This window comes from Panthera pardus, unplaced genomic scaffold (assembly GCF_024362965.1).
Source record: "Panthera pardus isolate Hobbes unplaced genomic scaffold, ASM2436296v1 HiC_scaffold_11, whole genome shotgun sequence".
Classification (NCBI taxonomy): Eukaryota; Metazoa; Chordata; class Mammalia; order Carnivora; family Felidae; genus Panthera; species Panthera pardus.
In genome coordinates, this window is record NW_026526666.1 from 31,709,404 (window position 1) to 31,722,223 (window position 12,820).

At 37.9% G+C, this 12,820-nt stretch overlaps 1 long non-coding RNA gene across 1 annotated transcript; it reads left to right on the plus strand.

Moving 5' to 3' along the window:
• The first annotated feature begins 5,476 nt into the window (after positions 1 to 5,476).
• Positions 5,477 to 8,242, plus strand: LOC109246233 (uncharacterized). The gene is made up of 2 exons (XR_002071273.2): positions 5,477 to 7,159; positions 7,247 to 8,242. It is a non-coding gene; the product is annotated as an uncharacterized LOC109246233 (long non-coding RNA).
• Positions 8,243 to 12,820: the final 4,578 nt, after the last annotated feature.

Consider the following 12,820-nt stretch of genomic DNA (forward strand, 5'->3'; position numbering starts at 1 on the left):
TAAACACAAAGATAAAAATTTAAGAAACCTTTTAAATATTTGATAGACAGATAAACTAAAACTCAATACTGTTACCACTCTGCATGCATAATTTCAACAAATTAGATGAAATGGACTAATTTCTAAAAAAAACCCCACAAACTACTAAAACCCACCTTAGGTGAAATAGATGATCTGAATTGTACTGTAACTTCTAAATTGAATTCTAATTGAATTTGTAGTTTAAAAAGAATCTGAACTGAAATCCATAAGATAATGGAATAGGAAATCCTGGCTCTCATCTACACCAATAAAAGAATGCTATTTCACTTTGCTGGTATCAGTCCCTGCCACAAGTTGAAACAGCTTAGCATCTAGAGAAAAATTTTGCTCAGCCCACGACTTTTCCCTCAGGGGCAAAATATAAGGGAAGCAACCATCTGATATCATCCTCACTTTTCCGGATGCTGCCCAAAAGACCTACTCGAGAGTGATGAGGCAAGCAGCAAAGTTAGAATGCCTGGGGGCGACTTTGAACAAAGAAAAGGGCAGGACCTCTCAGCTGACTGCATAGCTCTATGGGATTAAGAGAAGTTACATGATTGTGAGAGTTAGAGGAAGGGAGACAAGTAGAGCTTGCACCCAGTGCCATTCCAGTACATCCTGGCATTTTAGTTTATTGTCCTAGGGAAAAGAAGCAGGCAGCTCTCAACAGCTGGCATGGCTCTATGGGATAGGAAGAGACACACAATCCAGAATCTTCTTCAGAAGGGAGGGAGAAAAATGGAACTCAACAACTTCTCATTTCAGTACTGTGACCCAGAAAAAATGTGGCAGGAGGTTTGTGGTGGCCGGCATAACTCTGTGAAATTGGAAGACGGCCCATAACCCTGAGATTTCTCCCCTGGAAGAGAGGGAGAGGACTGGAATATGTTTCTAATACACCACCCTATCAATGCACTGCTCTAAGGAAAAAGAAAGCAGGCTTACAGCAGCCAACATGACTCTGTGAAATTGAAAGAAGGTATACCACCCTGAAATCTCTTCCCTAGAAGGAAGGGAGATTGGGAGGTCCACATCCACAGAAAACATTTGACAGGCCCCCAGGATCTCCAGCTGGGCTGACCAATAAATGTCTTTTCCTGCCAAAACCAGTCTGTAAAGACTGGAAGAGGTGAATGCTTCATCCTGTGCACAGAAACCAGTGCAAAGTTATAAGGAACATGAAGAGTCAGGGAAATATGATGCAACCAAATAAACAAAATAAATCTTCAATAACCAACCCTAAAGAAATGGAGAACTGTAAACTGCCTGACAAAGAATTCAAAATAATACTCTTAAAGCTCAATGAACTACAAGAGAACACAGACAACTAAAAAAAATCAAGAAAATACATGAACAAAATGAGAATATGAAGAAAGGAATAGAAACCATAAAAAATAATCAAGCAGAAAATCTGGAGTTGAAGGATACAACTGACCGCCCCCCCCCAAAAAAAAAATCAAAAGCTTCAACAGCAGACTTAATTATTCAGAAATAATCAATGACCTTTTCGTGGAAATGAAAGGTAAAGCATAGGATATATAGTCAATGGCCTTTTAACAGCATTCTATGAGGACAGATGGTACCTACACTTGCAGCGAGCACAGCATAATATATACACAGTTGTGGAATCACTATGTTGTACACCTGAAACTGACGTGACATTGTATGCCAACTATACACAAATACAAAAATAAATACCCTCAGGAGGTTGGTATTCGAAGAAGTTATGAGTGGGGTGCCTGGGTGGGTGGCTCAGTCGGTGAAGAGTCCAACCTCAGCTCAGGTCATGATCTTGTGGTTCGTGAGTTTGAGCCCTGTCTAGACCTGGAGCCTGCTTCGGATTCTGTGTCTTCCTCTCTGCCCCTCCCCCATTCACCCTCTGTCTCTCTCTTTCTCAAAAAGAAATAAACATTTTAAAAATTTAAAATAAATAAATACGAAGTTATGAGTGAAGTTTTATATAAAGTGAAAAACTAATGGCTGAATTTATCTGTGTTAAAATTTTGAATTTCATAGTCTACACTTGTTTTTCAATTTGCAACCCTATATATAGTTGTCCTCAATTTGCTTTGCCAAATTGTAATCTTTTTTCCTCTGTGTTATATGTATAGTATAAATTCCCCAAAGGCAGAATAAAATCCAAAAAATGTTCGTTAAAATATTTGCAAAGTCTGAGGATAGGAAAAGTGTTGAACATGTAAGAGATTTATTGGAATCTCAGCTTGAATTCTAACTGCAAGTACTTATGAAAATGTAAATATTAACATGAAATATCTGGCAGTTCTTATAATAAGTGTAAATTGAATTAGAAAAAAAATCAATGGCCTTGAAAACAGGTCATTTGAAATTAGCCAGTTAGAGGAATAAAAAGAAAAAGAGTAAGGAAAGCATATGGGACCTATCGGATATCATCAAGCAAAGAAATATATGCATTATGGGAGTAAAAGAGGAGAAAACAGATAAGGACAGAAACTTTATTTACAGAAATAATGGCTGAAAATTCCCCAAATCTTGGGAGGGATGTGGACATCCACATTCATGAAACTAAAGGACCCTAAGCAAAATCAACCAAAGAAGATTGTCTCAAGAAACATTATAGTCAAATTCTCAAAATTCAAAGACAAAAGAGCTTTGAATGCAGCAAGGGAAAAGTGATTTGTCACATACAAGGGAATCCTCAGAAGGCTATCAGTGAATTTTTTTTTCTTTTTATTTAAAAAAAATTTTTAGGGGTGCCTGGGTGGCTCAGTTGGTTAAGCATCCAACTTTGGCTCAGGTCATGATCTCACAGTTCATGGGTTTAAACCCCACATCAGGCTCTGTGCTGACAGCTCAGAGCCTGGAGCCTGTTTCAGGATTCTGTGTCTCCCTCTGTCTCTGCTCCTTCTTAATTCATGCTGTTTCTCTCTCTCTCTCTCAAATGTTTTAATAAACACTAAAAAAAAAAAAAAATAAACATAAGAATATTTATGAGGTAATACATTAAGACTCCCCAGTGGTTTTTTTGTTTTGCTTGATTTACCTGCTAGCACTGGTTTGATGATAACAAGTAAGTTTTTGTCTCAATGATTGCAGACCGGTGTAGAAACAAGGGGCCTAGTCCAAGTCCGTCGTTGGGAGGAGACCATAAGGAGAGGGAGTGGGAACAGGATGAAGGTGTAGGCTGAGCAAGGTGGCCCGAGTGATGCCTCTTAGAGGACTGGGAGGTCCATGTACAGCCTGACTGCAGAGAGGACACAGCTATAATTTACCTCCAGGGCCTTTTTAGGACTGCTGCACCCCCGCCCCTCCTCTCTCACAAGGGGGTCGGAACTGATAGGTTCCATAGCAATCATTTCTTCTGCCCTCTCCTTTCATACCAACAGCTACCCTGGGTAACAGTATTATAACAGGACAGTGACATACAGGTATGCCTTTGTCCTGAGAAGAAGTAAGACATTTAAACTTTATTATAACTGAACAAATAAAACCTGAGTTTTAATACCTTTATTAAATGTCTGAATTACTTGTCTAAATCTTATTACCATAATAGCTTAGATATAAAATAAAATACCAATATTTTTCTCCACTAATAATAGACACATAGGAAAAAGCAAACATCAAGAAGCAAGAGAGGTCCATTTTCTCCTCTCTTTGGGGAAAACATTTTATAATTGTTTTTAAACTTCACCTTTGTTTGGAGGGATACTATGCAGGCCTGTACTTGAAAATGAATTTTTTTATGTTAAAACAACTTGTAGTAAGTATAACAATGTTTGGCGAAACAGTGTTTAATCCTGGTTACAGGTGGTTTTTGCTGAAAAGAGCATAAGTCCAAAAGAAAATAGAAAGTGCTTATAAGAACTATGATAGTTTTTGGCTCCTAGCATGTATATGTTAAATCCACGTATACTTTTTATATACTTTATAATGAATTTCATACTCTACCAGTAAGGTCTTCAGAGGACATTTACTATTACTGCACAAAATGCCCAAGCATTTCTATTAGGTAAAATTGCAAGTAAAACAGCTTACAATAAAAATTTCTTTGGCGTTCTTTCACTAGCAATTTTATCATTACCTGATGAAATAAAAATCTTTCAGTAAAACCAATTGATGTAAGTGATACATATACTAGAATTCATATTTTAAAAAATTTTTATATTTATTTTTGAGAGAGAAAGAGAGAATGCAAGCAGGGGAGGGGCAGAGAGAGAGACACACACAGAATCCGAAGCAGGCTGCAGGCTCCAGGCTTACAAGGTGTCAGCAGAGAACTCGACATGAGGCTTAAACTCATGAACCATGAGATCATGACCTGAACTGAAGTTGGACGCTTAACCAACTAAGCCACTCAAGTGCCCTTCAGGGAATTTCTTAACAGAACCTTTGCAGGGAGATGATATATTCAAAGTGCAAAAAAAAAAAAAAAAAATGCCAACCAAGAACACTATGCCTGGCAAAGTTGTCCTTCAGAAATGAAGAAGAGATAAAGACATTCTCAAACAAAAGCTGAGGGACTTCACAAATCCTGCCTTACAAGGAGTGTTCAAGGGACTTCTACAAGTCAAAACAAAAAGAGTACTAAGTAACAAAATGAAAACGTATGAAAGTGTTAAGCTCACTGATAAAGGTAAATATATGATCAAATTTAGAATATGCTAATATGGTAATGATGGTGCATAAATCACATTTAACTCTAGTATAAAAGTTAAATTACAAAATTATTAAAATAACTAAAACAATAATTTGTTGATGGATACACAATATTAAAAGATGTAAAGTATGGCATAAGTAGTATAAAATGTGGGAGAGAGACAAGATGTAAGAGTGTAGTTTTGGTATGTGATTGAAGTTAAGTTGTTACCAGCTTAAAATAGACTATAATAAATATAATTTTATGTATGCTTTATGGTAATCACAAAGAAAAATTCTCTAGTAGATACATAATACATAAAAAGAAAAGAATCAAAACATGCATTTTTTGTAAAAAATCAACAAATCACAAAGGAAGACAGCATGAGAGGAAAAAAGGAACAAAGAAACTACAAAACAGTCAGAAAACAACAAAATGGCAGGTATAAGTCCTTACCTATCTTAATTATTTTCAAAGTAAACTAATTAAATTCTCTAAGACAGAGAAGCTGAATGGATTTTAAAAAACAGGAATTAAAATCCTTTAAAATTAAAAAGAACAGACTCCAACAGTATGCTGCCTACTAGAGATTCCATTTAGCTTTAAGGACACACACAGACTAAACTTTGTTTATGAGTTCTAAGAATTTTTATGAAGCTTTGGTACATGATTGAAGTTGTTACCAGCTTAAAATAGGCTGTAATAAATGTGTTTTATGTACGCTTCATGTGAAGTTTTATGAAGTTTCTACATACAGGATCTTGTTATCTGCAAACAGATAATTTTCTTCATGCTTTCTGATTTGAATTTCTTTCTTTTTTTTTTTTTTTAAGGAAAACATGATTTAAATGCGTTTGGAAAGTGTTTTTTATTTTATTTTATTATTTTTTTTTTTTTGAAAGAGAGAGAGTGCAAGTCAGGGAAGTATACAGGGAGACAGAGGGAGAGAATCTTAAGCAGACTCCACACTCAGCACAGAGCCCAATGCAGGGCTCGATCTCACAACATGAGCCAAACTCAAGAGATCATGACATGAGCCAAACTCAAGAATTGGGCACTTAACTGACTGAGCCACCCAGGGGCACCTGATTTGGATTACTTTTATTTATTTCTATTGCCTAATTGTTTTGGCTAGGGCTCCAGTACTATGTTGAATAGAGGTGGTGAGAATGGGTATCCTTGTCTTGTTCCTGATCATCACTGAGTATAATGTTAACTGTGGGCTGTTATATATGGTCTGTACTCTGTTGAGGTACATTCTTGTATACCTAGTTTATGAGTATTATTTTATCATAAAAAGATGTTGATTTTTGTCAAATGTTTTATATGCATATATCGAGATGATCATATGATTTTTATCCTTAATTATATTAACGTGGTGTATCATGTTTATGGATTTCCTTATGCTGAGCCATCCTTGCATCACAGAGAAAAATCAACTAATATTTGACAAGGATGCCAAGAATACACAGTGGGGGAAATTATAGTCTCTTCCACAAATGCTGTTGGGGAAAAATAGATATCATATGCAAAAAAATTAAATTGCACCCTTCCTTTACACCATCCACAAAAATCAACTCAAAATGAATTAAAGACTTCAACACAAGACCTGAAATGGTAAAATTCTTAGAGAAAAACAGAGCAGATCTTTTTGACATTGGTCTTGATGATGTTTTCTTAGATAGGACACCAAAAATACAGGCCACAAAATCAAAAATAGACAGATAAGACTACACCAAGCTTCTGCAAAGCAAAGGAAACAAGAGAATGAAAAGGCAACCTATGGAATGAAAGAAAATATTTGCAAATCATATATCTGATTTGGGCTATATGCCCTTGATCAACTGAGGTTTATTAATTAATGTAATTCACCATACTAAAAGTCTGAGGAATAAAGACCACTTAATTATATAAATAAATGCAGATAAACCTCAACAAAATAATATAGCCGTTCGTGATAAAACTCTAAGCAAACTCGGAGTAAAAATTAACTTCTTTGAGCTGATAAAGGCATCTACAAAAGCCCTACAGATAACATCATATTTAATGATGAAAAACTGCTTTGCCACTAACTCAGAACAAAGCAAGTAAGTCTAGTCTCACCACTCCTGTTCAACACCACCCATCCAGAAAATCCCAGGGAATCTACCAAAACAACCTCTTTGAACTAATAGGTCATAAGATATAAGATCAACACACAAATCAATCTTCAGGACTCCATCTCCTGTTCTGTTGATCTATGTGCTCATTTTTGTGCCAATACTATACTGTTTTGATTAATTACAGTTTGTAATATACCTTGAAATCTGGGATTGTGATACTCCAGGTTTGTTGTATAATATTGTAATATGTTGTATAGTGCCAGATGGTGGTGACCGCAGTTATGGTAAACATTGGGTAATGTGGAGAATTGTCCAATCAATATTTTTGAAACAGTGCTGACAATACTGACCCCATCATTGACTGTGTGTTCCAGGCCCCTTGGTGATTAGCTTACATACCTTGGAAATGCCCATCAAGGTAGGGATTTGGGGGGAGGGGGGCTTGCTTTGGCCTCCCAGGAATCTGTTAGAGATAAAGTATTTCTTTCCTCTTCCTGATGCATAGGTAGTACCACAAGCACTAACTGAAGTAGCCGTCAGTTAGGTGCTCGCAAGCCCTTTGAGGAACACGCAGACCCTTTGAGCTCACTACAGTGCCCCTTTTGTGTGGCCCCTCGCTCTATAAAATCTGTGGACTAAGGTCTGAATTTTGTGGAGCGTAACTATGCAGGTGACATGGATCATCCTCCACCGGATCCTTCCTGTCAGTAAGTTTCCCTGAGTAAAACTGTGCAAACTGTATGGAGTGGCCTGCTTTATTTTCCAGTCTCAAAGTGGCTTCTCAGTTTGGGGGACACTTTCCTGTCTCTTCTCTACCTTCTAACAAAGTTATATGATGTGGGAATAATGGGGTTCAGAGCCCATGGCCAAGAAAGAATTCTTGAGACATCTTCAGTGCAAAAAGGTGGTTTTATTAAAGCACAGAGACAGGACCCATGGGCAGAGAGAGCTACACTAGGGTTGTGAGCAGTGGCTGATTATATATTTTCAGATTGGGAGGGGGTTAGGGATAGCGTAAGTCTATAAGGAATTTTGCAAGCAAGGTTTCCAGGACTTGAAGGGGGCTAGCTGTTGTTAGGAAAAGGTCATTTATTACTGTCTAGGGAAACCTCAGTCACGGACCCTCCAGATGTATATCAGTGGGCCATATCCTTGGAAGATGATTGCTAACATCTATCTTGAGGGGAGGGGACAGAGATAAAGGATGTTTCCAAAGGAATTTTTATATGTTAAAGTAGACTTACAGGATCCTGGGGGGTCAGGATGATGTTAAGCTAAAATTGCCTTTTGCCTTTATCAAAGTGTTAGCATCGAGGCAGCTGAGCTCCCAAAGGAAGGTCACTCTGCCTGTTTCAAAGATTTGTCAGTGAGTTGTAGATAGTAGGGAAATTTAACTTGTTCTTATTGCCTTTGTTTCCCACATCATTGTACACTTGAAATTAACATAACATTGAATGTCAGTTTTACTTCAGTAATAATAAAAAATGTATCTTCAACTGCATTTTTATATACAAGTAATGAACAATTGGAAGCCAGAATTTAAAAAAACAATGCCATTTACAACAACACAAGAAATACTTAGGTATAAATCTAACAAAACATTCAACAGAATCTCTATGCTGAAAATTATTCTAAGACCAAGAGATTTTAGGATAGACCATGACCCATGAACCTCCTTAGATTCTCTCCCCTAGCAGTTTTTACAATGTTCCTTCTACTGGCTGTAGAGAAGGTTCAAGACCCTTTTTTATCTAGTATTAGCCCTGACAAAAGTATATGCCTAACATTGGTTAAGTTCCATTGAGCACTAAAAATATGTCCATTGTGTGTGTTAGGATTTCTCCAAGTAGAAAGAGGAAAAAATATGACCCTGAACTCAGAATGACAAAAAATATTTCTACTCGATTTGCACACACACACACACACACACACACACACACACACACACACAACCTTCCCATCCACTGGGAGTTCTTTGACAAAAAGGAATTCATAGAACACAAGAAAAGGAAAACTCACCCAAGTTTTTATTATGGAGATTTTTTTCACCAGCCAAACATCAAAACAGAGTCCCTAGGGAGTTAGATGAGACCACCTGGAAAACAGCAATTGCTTGGGCTAAAGGGATCCTTTCATTCAAAAGGTACTTGTTGAGTACCTATCAGGTACTCTGTCAAGGACTGGGAAGCATTGTTGTACTTCTTATTCAAGAAACTAATAGTCTAGTGGTGAATACAGATATTAAACAAATATCTGTATTCAGATTGGGATTCTTCCTCTCTCTCTCTTTCTCTCTCTGCCCATCCCCTGCTCATGCTCTCTCTCTTAAAATAAATAAGTAAATATTTTTTAAAAGATACATTCAGATATTAAGTAAGTAAGTAAATAAATAAATAAATAAATAAGGGTAAATACCCAGGAAATTGAGGGGAGAGGATTTCTATGATTTAGGAAGGAGCTGATCTAATTCACCTACCCCAAGATACCTCTTGTTGGCTCTGTAGTACATCTTAACTATATTTCCCCCTTTCTGTAAGCTGGTAGAAAAAGAAAATCTGAATAAGGAGGGAGAGATAAGAAAAGAGAGATAGCCTATCACCTGGCCCCCAAACACAACTTTAACAGCATATCAGGCACTCAACATCATTCTTTTTGAGAGGATTGGTGAGACATAAAAAAAAGTAATGAGCTCTATCTAGTGGCCAACAGTTTAATTTTCCTTCACAGTATTTTATCACTGATATATTGCCTGTCTCCCCCATTAGAATAGAAGCTCCATGTGGGCAGAACTGTTTTGTCTATAAGGGTGCCTGGCATAGTAAGTAGCTCATACCATGATTATTTTTAAACATGTGAGTATCAGCGCAACTCCATTCTCAATGCTTCTCCCTGAAAGTTTACCTTTTGGTTATTTAACATCATATTGAATATTTCAGGAATTTGATAGCTGTTTATATTCTTATAGTATTTATTTTTAATTTTTTTTATTTTTATGTATTTTTGAGAGAGAGAGAGAGACAGAGTGTGAGCAAGGGAGGAGCAGAGAGAGAGGGCGACACAGAATCTGAAGCAGGCTCCAGGCTCCTAGCTGTTAGCACAGAGCCCAATGAGGGACTCAAACCCATGAACTACAAGATCATGACCTGAGCCAAAGTAGGATGCTCAACCAGGCATCCAGGCCCCCCTATGGTGATGGACTTTTGATCCCTCACTTTGTCATAGTGTCAATGTCTTTTTGGCACTGCTGCCTGTCCAGTCAGTACTACATGCCTTATGCTGGGTGGATTTCCAGAGCAATGGCAGGAAAGTAACACCAGATTCTCTAGGTCTGTAAGCAAGAAATAATAATGAAATCCTATGTGGGAAGGGAGAGGGAGAAGATTCTCCTTTAAACAGTACAAGAATAGGGGTGCCTGGGTGGCTCAATCAGCTCAGCGTCCAACTTCGGCTCAGATCATGATCTCGTGGTTTGTGGGTTTGAGCCCTGCATCAGGCTCTGTGCTGAGAGCTTGAAGCCGGGAGCCTGATTCGGAATCTGTGTCTCCATCTCTCTTTGCTCCTCCCCTGCTCACACTCTGTCTCTGTCTCTGTCTCTGAAAAATAAATAAACATTAAAAAAATTTTTTTAATTAAAAGAAAAGTCCATCACCATAGAAACCCTTCAGCAGCTGAGAATCTGCATATAGCCTTAAAGAGAGAGGCCTCTGAAAGATTAAGAGCTCCATTCTGAATGTGAGTCAAGAATTCCAGAGGCAAAGTCAGACTGAGAAAGAACGCATAATACCTCACTAAGCAGAGCAATTTCTACCAGTTTCTAATGTAATGATACTTGTGTGAGGACATTTTCTAACGTTATTTAGCTGGAAACCACACACCTAGCCTGTCATAATGGGCACAGTACTTGCAAAAGCTTTCACAAGGATAATTTTTATTATTATATTTTACATTTGGACCCCATGTTTTGAACTATTTTTCCCTACCAAATTGACTTTTAAAGTCAACATTTATTCTTTTTAAAAACTGTTCAAAGATTATGAAGATTATAGAAGTAACCAATGCTAAAGGCTAAATTGCTATAAATCCAGCCAAATGTATATGCGGAAAGACAGCTGGACAGACAGATAAATAGATACATAGGTAGGCTTTCTATGGGTAAATGTTCAATTTCCATTATGGTTTTTGAAATACTTAAACTGTTTGTACAGCTATTATTTATCTGGCTGGAAAGCATTAATTTACTATAATAATACCTACACACATGCACGCACACACACACACATACACACACAGAGAACATTGGATTTAAAATAGCTCCATGAGGCTGAACACTGAACATAACTTTTTGTGACATATGTATGTATATTATATATACACACATACCTTATAGAATGATTATTAAGATCAATTTAATTACCATGTTCATCATCTCACATAGTTGGCATAGTTAACTGTGTGTGTATGTGTGTGTGTGTGTATGTGTGTTGAGAATGTTGAAGATCTACTCTCATCAGCTTTCAAGAACATAACTCTTTTTTTTTAAGATTTTTTCTTTTTTTGAGAAAGAGAGAGAGGAGCAGAGGACAGGCAGAGAGAGGTAGAGAGAGAATCTTAGCCCAGTGCAGAGCCCAATACAGGGCTCAATCTCATGACCGTGAGGTCATGACCTGAGCCAAAATTAAGAGTTGGATACTTAAGCGACTGAGCCACCTAGGTGCCACTTAAAGATTTTCTTTTTAAGTAATCCCTACACCCAACATGGGGTTTGAATTTACAACCCTGAGATCAAGAGTCTCATGCTTTGCTGACTGAAACATCTAGGTGCCCCTCAAGAACATAACTCTTGGGGCGCTTGGTGCTGTCAGCGAGGGGTCTGCTTCGGATCCTCTGTCCCCCTCCCTCTCTACCCCTCCCCTGCTCACGTTCTCTGAAAATTAATTTAAAAAAATTTAAAAATAAAAAAGAATGTAACTTTTAAAAAAATAATTAATCTTAATAGCAGGAATGTCAGGTAGCAAAAAAAGCTTTAGGAATTTACAAACCCAGATTTCACTTTCTCTCCTAGAGCAGGTCCTTTTTAGTATCTCCCTAGGGTCATGAGGTAAAAGAAGAATGCTCTGTTTGCCTGCCTCTTAGCACCTACAGGTGACAGACACCTTTTGAGAAGCATTGCCAGGTAATGAGGCTTAGCTTCCACCTTGTTCTCCTCCCTGTCACTCCTCTATTGTCACCTGGAAAGTAAAGTGGCATGCTTTTGGTAAGTAAATTAGAAGAGTCAGTAAACCATTACAGCCATAGTACAACATGTCAGAAAATCCGTATAAAAAAGTTAAGGGGCACCTGGGTGGCTCAGTCAGTTGAGCATCCGACTTCGGCTCAGGTCATGATCTCGCGGTTTCTGAGTTCAAGCCCTGCGTCGGGCTCTGTGCTGACAGCTCAGAGCCTGGAGCCTGCTTCAGATTCTGTGTCCCCTTCTCTTTCCACCCCATGCCTGCTTGTGCTCTGTCTCTCTCTGTCTTTCAAAAATGAATAAACATTAAAAAAAAATTTTTTAAAGAGTTAAAATTGAAGTTGACTTATCTCTTATTTAAATATAGTAGGTCTGGGGCTGGAGTAGTGGCTCCATCATGTCAGGGCCCAGGCTCCTTCTCTCCCATTCTATTGCTCTGCCATCTTCAATGTGCAGATTCCACGTGCTGGTCCAAGCAATCGTGTCTGCACTCAAACTGTCAGGGAAACTGCAAAACAAGGGAGCAATAAGGGCATGCTAGCCCTTTAAGACTTTTCCTGAATGAAGCACACATAGTTTCCCTTATACCCCAGTGGCCAGAATTTAGTCTTATGGCCAACGTAGCTACGACAGAGGCTGGAAATATAATCTCTATCCCAGTAGCCACAAACTCTGCTGAAATTTGAAATTTCTGTCATCAGCTAGACTCCAAGAGCTGACCTTTACTGCTCACCTGCTTGTACCCACTGAGACATTTGTCCCACATTTTTCCTTAAACTTTTTTTCCAGCTTATCTCTTAACTCAGGCAAATGATCCTACAGGCGTAGCACCCCATTATGGAAACTGAAACT